The sequence below is a fragment of the Chiloscyllium plagiosum genome, unplaced genomic scaffold (genome assembly GCF_037043375.1).
Source record: "Chiloscyllium plagiosum isolate Xiang-an unplaced genomic scaffold, Cpla_swu_hap1 HiC_scaffold_16, whole genome shotgun sequence".
Classification (NCBI taxonomy): Eukaryota; Metazoa; Chordata; class Chondrichthyes; order Orectolobiformes; family Hemiscylliidae; genus Chiloscyllium; species Chiloscyllium plagiosum.
In genome coordinates, this window is record NW_028270154.1 from 8,415,001 (window position 1) to 8,421,890 (window position 6,890).

Genomic DNA, 6,890 nt, shown 5'->3' on the forward strand with positions numbered 1-6,890 from the left:
AGTCAAATGCTGGCAATTCAGCGGTGGGGATTCACTTCCTGGCAATCCACACCAATGCTTTTTGGCAGATATAGAACGAGCATCAGTTCTGTGAGAGTGTACATTCCGAATTCCTGTATGAATGCAGCTCCAGCATCACTGAAGATGTTTGAGGGCATTCAGGAGAAAGCTGCACATCTGATCAGCACCCATCTGCCTCTTAAATATTCAACTATTCCATCATTATTACATGGTGGATGCAATGAGTACCACCTGACAAGATGTACCACAGTTTCCATGCCAATGAGATATATTTCCCTCAGTGATTAATGACAACAGTTACATGTCAACAACACTTATGAAAATTCCTCACCTAAGTATCGCATCTTCCAGAATTGGCCAGACGTCTCTACTCTTCATCATCATTATCAATTGTTTACAAAAGAGTGTTCTCTAATTAAACAGTTGAAACCAATTAAAAATTCAAACCAAACAACCATTATAAATTCAATGACCTTCATTAGAGATTTGGTGTTTGTTGTCACTAAAAAGATTTGACCTGCTGTTTTATGTGAGTACGGAGTGTGAACACAATAAAGTTGAACCCCTACATGGAACTATTCATGAGTTTTGAACATGGATCGATGAGGATTCCTTTTCCTGCAAATTCAGAAGTTGGCCCCAAACCTAAGAGCTGCCTTTTTAGGGGCTACTATTAAGCAAAAGCCTATTGAATGTTATTTCATGTCAGCTTCTTGCATCTCCGCTTAATACATTTATTTTCACTGCTCAGGTCGCATTGACTTTATTCAGAAGAGAGATATTTCGGTAGGATCAGAATTATTTTGTCCTTACTCTTTCCATCATTCTGATTTTTAAAACTTTACCATTGAGGCAAGATTTCACTTAAGTGTTCCCATGAAAGATTAAATAAACAACCTCGAGAAATGACCAGTTAGTGAAGGTTTGCTGCAGATAACACTGACAGAACAATTCTCTTTTATGATTGGAATACACATTATAAATTAAGCTGGTTTACAAATTCCATCGATTCAATAAACTTCACAACTATGTTTAGTTCAGCAATTCACAATATTAAGACGAATCTCATGATATTTGACACAGTATAGCCTTCAGTTAAGATGTTAATCGAGGGGTAAGAACTTCCTGGTTGACATTATACTGTATTTTAATTCTGCATAAATTCTGATTTTATCAGGAGAGATTCTTGAGGGATTTAGGTGTGCATACTGACGTGTACTGGAACTCAGTGTGTGGGCTATACAACTGCAAATTTGTACTTGCACTTTTCGTGACAATGCTGCTCGTTTAACAAGATAATGTTATTTTTTTATTACAGAGAGATCATGCGGTCAGTTCCAATAGGCCTGGGTAAATCTGCAAATGTTTTTAAGTCTTTCTTTTAAAACACTTGTACAATGATATGAGAGTGGCCAGTTCTCTCATTTCAGGGTTTGGTTTGGTTTTAGCAAGCTGTTTTTGTTTCCAACTGCTGATCAGGTTTTAGCCCAGAACCCAAGGGAATTGTTTACTTAGAATCAATCAGTGTAGTCACAACTTGCAAGGGTAAATATTTCAATTCACCGTGAGTTCTAAAATATTCAAAATGTACGATCATTGATAAATTCATCCAAGACATTCAAATTATGTCCTATAATAATAACAATTTGAATATATATATACAACAACTAATCCAACAGTGCAACACTGAGGGAAATGACAGAAGCATAAATTTAAAATTGAGTCAGACTTCAGGTGAATGTTTACACCACATGCACTGCCAAGCATTGCGAAAAAGAGGGAGGTATATTCAGCACTACAATCATGCTGCAGTATGGGAACAACATGAAATAAATTTAGTCTATCAAGCCTTCTATACCAAGAGAAACAACTAATCAAATATGCAAAATGAATCTGATTTTTCAACCTTTAATGTAAATTCTTCATCCGCGTGATGACGGAAAAGTTCGTTGTCTAAGTTAAATCATCGTGTTGGTGTCCTGGACATTCGTTTCATTGAATGGCAAGGTAGGATGACAGGGCTTTAAAAACAGAAAGTCGCTTTTCGATGATTCTGGAGATAAACAGATGGTGTAATGATAGCTTTCATTTTGAACATGTCCAGTATAATTTAATGACTCATTTGGGGCAGTTCTATGATAAGAACTGCCATTCGAACTGTTGCTTTTGTGACAAAGTTCACTGGAGTTGTAGGTTTTAGCAACACTTCCGTCTTGTTTAAACTTCAAGATGACGAGTAAAATGATGGCAACAAGAAACACAAATGATGTTGATCCTAGAATAATAATTAAATAATGATTAGGTACCGAAAAATATTCCGATGATCTTGGTTTGTCAGTTAGTTCGGAAGATTTTTCTGTAACATTGGCTACAATTATAAAGGAGATTGTGGCGGTACTGGAGAGACTTGGCTGTCCATTGTCCTTCACAAGGAGAATTAATCTTTCTGTAGCGAATTCGTGTTCTCTAATATTTCGTATTGCTCTAATTTCTCCAGATAGATGACCCACACTAAACATACTGGAATCAGTGTCCTCCAAAAACTGGTAGGAAAGCCGTGCATTTTGCCCAGAATCGGCATCAGTGGCGATTATCTTGGTAACTAAGTATCCTACATGTACTAACTGTGGTGTAATCTCCAATAGTACTGAACTGTTCCACACTAGGGGTGAGATAATAACTGGCACGTTGTCATTTTGATCCAAAATAATAACATGCACGGTGGCAGTGCTACTCAGTCGTGGGGAGCCCAAATCCTGGGCTTGAACATAAATCTGGAATTGTTTCAAATGTTCATAGTCAAAGGAGCGAAGTGAGTAAATATTACCATTTTCAGAGTTAATCGTGACATATCCAGGACCCTTTTGCATACTATTCTCCGAAATAGAATACACCACGTCACCATTCTTGTCTGTATCAGAATCTAAAGCGGTAACTGCAAATATAGAAGCACCAGGCATGTTGTTCTCCATCAAATAAACGTTATATGATGATTGTGTGAACCTCGGTGCATTGTCATTGATGTCAGAAAGTTCAATCAAAATTGTTTTATGGGTTGAAAGTGTGGGAGAACCCTCGTCCCAGGCTGAGAGAGATATGTTGTAGAATGACACTCTTTCACGATCCAGCTGATCGCGTGTTACCAATTCAAATTTATTCCTGAAAGACCTTTGCAGTTGAAATGGAACATCTGTAGTAACTTTACAATGAACGTTCCCATTTTTCTCCGAATCTAAATCTGTCACGGTGATGACAGCTATTACAGTCCCAGGTACAGTATCCTCAGAAACTGTGCTGGATACTGACGTTACGTCTATCACGGGGAAGTTGTCATTTCGGTCAATTAAATTAACCATAACTTTGGCATATCCTGCTAGTCCAGGTATAGCTTTATCTACAGCTTGTACAGCAAGTTCATAAACAGGCGATTCTTCAAAATCTAATACCTCTTCAACTCGAATCTCTCCATTGTTTGGTTCCAATGTGAACAACCCGCGAATTCTTTCGGATACGTGATGGGTAAAAGAATATGTTACCTCAGCATTCGTACCTTCATCCAAATCAACAGCGTTAATTGTTGCAACTAAGGTGCCTTTAGCACTGTTTTCTGCTATAGTCGACTTGTATATTTCACGATCGAATAAAGGTACATTATCATTGATGTCCACGACGATAATAATCACTCGAGCCGCGCCAGATCTGGGAGGAATTCCACCGTCGATAGCTGTCAATGTCAGATGAAAGGCAGACTGCTGTTCATGATCTAATGACTTGTCCAATATCAACTCAGCACTCTTACTGCCATCACTTCTGGTCTGCACTATAATACGGAAATGTTCGTTTGGACTGATTTGATACGTGCTGATCGTGTTTGTCCCTACATCCGGGTCACGCGCACTCTCAAGAGGAAACCGCGCCCCTGGTGCAATTAGCTCACTGATTTGCAAAGAAAATTCGTCCTTGGAAAATTGAGGAGAATTATCATTTATGTCTAGTACTTCCACAACAACTCGATGCATTTCCGACGGATTATGGAGCTCTAATTCAAAAGAAAGGGAACAAGTAGAGCTTTGCATGCAAATCTGTTCTCTGTCGATTCTTTCATTGACAAATAAATTCCCGTCCTCCAGATTTACCTCAATATACTGTTTTCCCTCGTTGGCCACAAGCCGGCATTTATGAGCAGACAATTCCCAAGCTTCTAGTTTTAAATCCTCCGTGATCTTCCCAACAAAGGCCCCGCGTTCCAGTTCCTCAGGGATAGAGTAGCGAATTTGTCCCGTAACCAGGTCGAACGCACAAAGCAGGCAAATAAAGGACGTTCCACACCACCGCGATTTCGCCATTGTTCAGGGCTGGATTTTGATATTTAAATATCGAAATCTCTGCCAAGCGAATAGATACCCAGGAACGTTGCTCCACAATTTTGTCTGTCGCTGATATTAAACCGAGAAATGTGAATAATTCACTAGATTTGTACTGCTGAAAATGGCGGAATAGTGCAAATGTGATCACAGCATCTGTTTTTCGCTCGTTGTCCCTCTGTCCCTTCTTCAGCTGTGTTTGCGTTTCTCTGAAAGGGGGAGAGAGAAGAGCTGGATCTCTCGCAGCGTCTGCACTCCTAATTGGTAGACAGCGACGCAAAGAGTTTTAACCAATAACTGCAACAAAGTTTCTTAAAGCTGGACTGTTTCAGAATAATTTACATTTGAGCAAGTATTTAACATCATGCGACCAAAATCTTTAGCTACGTATCGATTGGGTCACTTTGTTTTTGAAAACTGAACGATTGTTTTGTATTCCGGTATGCTGCTGCTCAGCATTCAAAGAAAGCTTTTCACGCATGCATTTTGCCGATTGATTTTTTTTTGTTTGTTTCCTGATGTCTGGCGTGCATAATGATACAGCAATGGCCACCACAGTCTCGACAGAGCAGAAGTTGAAGGGCAATGTTAAGTCCGATTCAGGTAGCAGTTATCCTTATTTAGACGATATTGTCGAGGTCATATAGTCCAGAAATTATTCCGGGCCTTTAGTAGAATAATTCATGGTGATATTTCATGGCATTATGTATTTCAATCAGAACCTTGACACGAAGAAAACTGGCTTATCCTGAATCGACACATTAAAGCAAAAAAAATCTCAACTTCCTTCCCCTTGTGAAATGCCACTGACGTTACTCCAGTTTTTTTTTCAGAATTGATGTACCTAAAGCGTTTGAGTGGACAGCTAGACACTAAATAGCCAATTATGAAACTACAAAAAGTTTGCCCTATTCAGTAAAAAGTGATATTTTTTGGAGTTACTTTTAGCAAAAATGAAAAACAAGGGGACTTGGTCAACATGATCAATGCGCAGCGAGCACGGCATGATTATTCACACACACATTACATATGACAGATTCTCTTGGATGTTTTATTCAGTTCATTAGAAGAGAGGATTATCCATATTTCACAGTCACTGTTATAACATGAAAATGCATAACAATTATCAAAACTGAAACGCTTGAATAGATGTTTTTTAATTTGCTCAGAAGAGTAAATATTGGATCATATTTTTCATTGCTGTATAATTTCTGGGTATTAGTTAATGGAATGGTTGCAAGTCTGCGGAGATTGTTCCAAGCATGTAAAATGGGAAAGGGCATCACATTATTGTGATAGTTAACGATTAAATCAAGGCTATTGATGATGGCAAAAAGTGGAAATACTTCGTTAACATCTGCTGGGAAATCCGAGACCCAACTGCTGAATTCACAACAAAACAAATAGAACAGATTTCAATTTTTGTAAACTTTCTACCAACAGGTCAACTTTAGATTCTATTAGATCCTCAATTCCTTGTTTATATTTTAATTTGAAAATTAATGGCATGGTTTGTTGTATGGTGTGACATGTTTATATGGTTCTGAGGTCGAATAGTGTGTTCCCAGTTACTGACAAATAGGAATAGGATTACTGAAACATTTTTGATCTCATTATTCCCAATGCATAAATGATTTAAAATAAATTTGAATTTATGAGATATGCAGTGATTTGGATGATCATGGGAAGAAATCAAACAATTAATAATTTTGCTGAATAAAATAATTGGATTCTGTAACACATTCGCCAAAATGTGATTTGATAATTATGGCTACCAAAGTTTTGAACGCCAGGATTTTGCTGTGTCATCCTTTTTCTTCTACTGCAGATTCATTAAATTGTGGTAGATTGTTACAATTGATCAATAACTCCAGGATTATGGCATTTTTGCTGTCTTTTCTTAAATATCCATTTGCTCAACCGCTGGCATGCTGTAACTAAAATATTTGTCATGTATAGAATGAAGTGCAGGACTTCTCCGATATTTCTTCGTTGGCAACTCGACTGTCAAGAGGGAAACTAACAGCAGCTGCATCTGAACACCATCACTGTCAAACTCTCATGAGTCAACCTGTCTTGTGTTTATATTGCAAGTGTTTTATTTTACATGTGACAAGGTCCTGTGATAACCTGAGTACTGAAAGCCAATGCGGAATGTGTAAAGTAATTGGAGGGGAAGCATTCGAAGATTTTTACTCCGGCAAGCTTGAAGGTTGGCATTGGTTAATGATTGAAAGGAATGAAATTTGAACACATTGAAGGGGGATTAGGCTGGTCTGCTGTCTGTTGGTCCTATCTGCCCCAAAATGTGCAAAAATAAGATGAAAACATTGTGGCATGAAGAAACCCCAGCCAAAGTAGTCAATAGGAATCAGACAAAAGCTTTTCAGTTCAGCACTAACAATCTTTGGTTATGGTTGTTGGAAGCCAGTTATCTTAGTTCCAATACATCTGGTGGTATGGCCTATTCCTTGTGGTCATTGCTGCTGTGTCCTGTGGGTCCAA

The 6,890-nt window shown here is 38.3% G+C and overlaps 1 pseudogene; it reads right to left on the reverse strand.

Annotated features, from left to right (window-relative positions):
* Positions 1-938: 938 nt before the first annotated feature.
* LOC122556974 (protocadherin-10 pseudogene) lies at positions 939-4,606 on the reverse strand (annotated as a pseudogene).
* Positions 4,607-6,890: the final 2,284 nt, after the last annotated feature.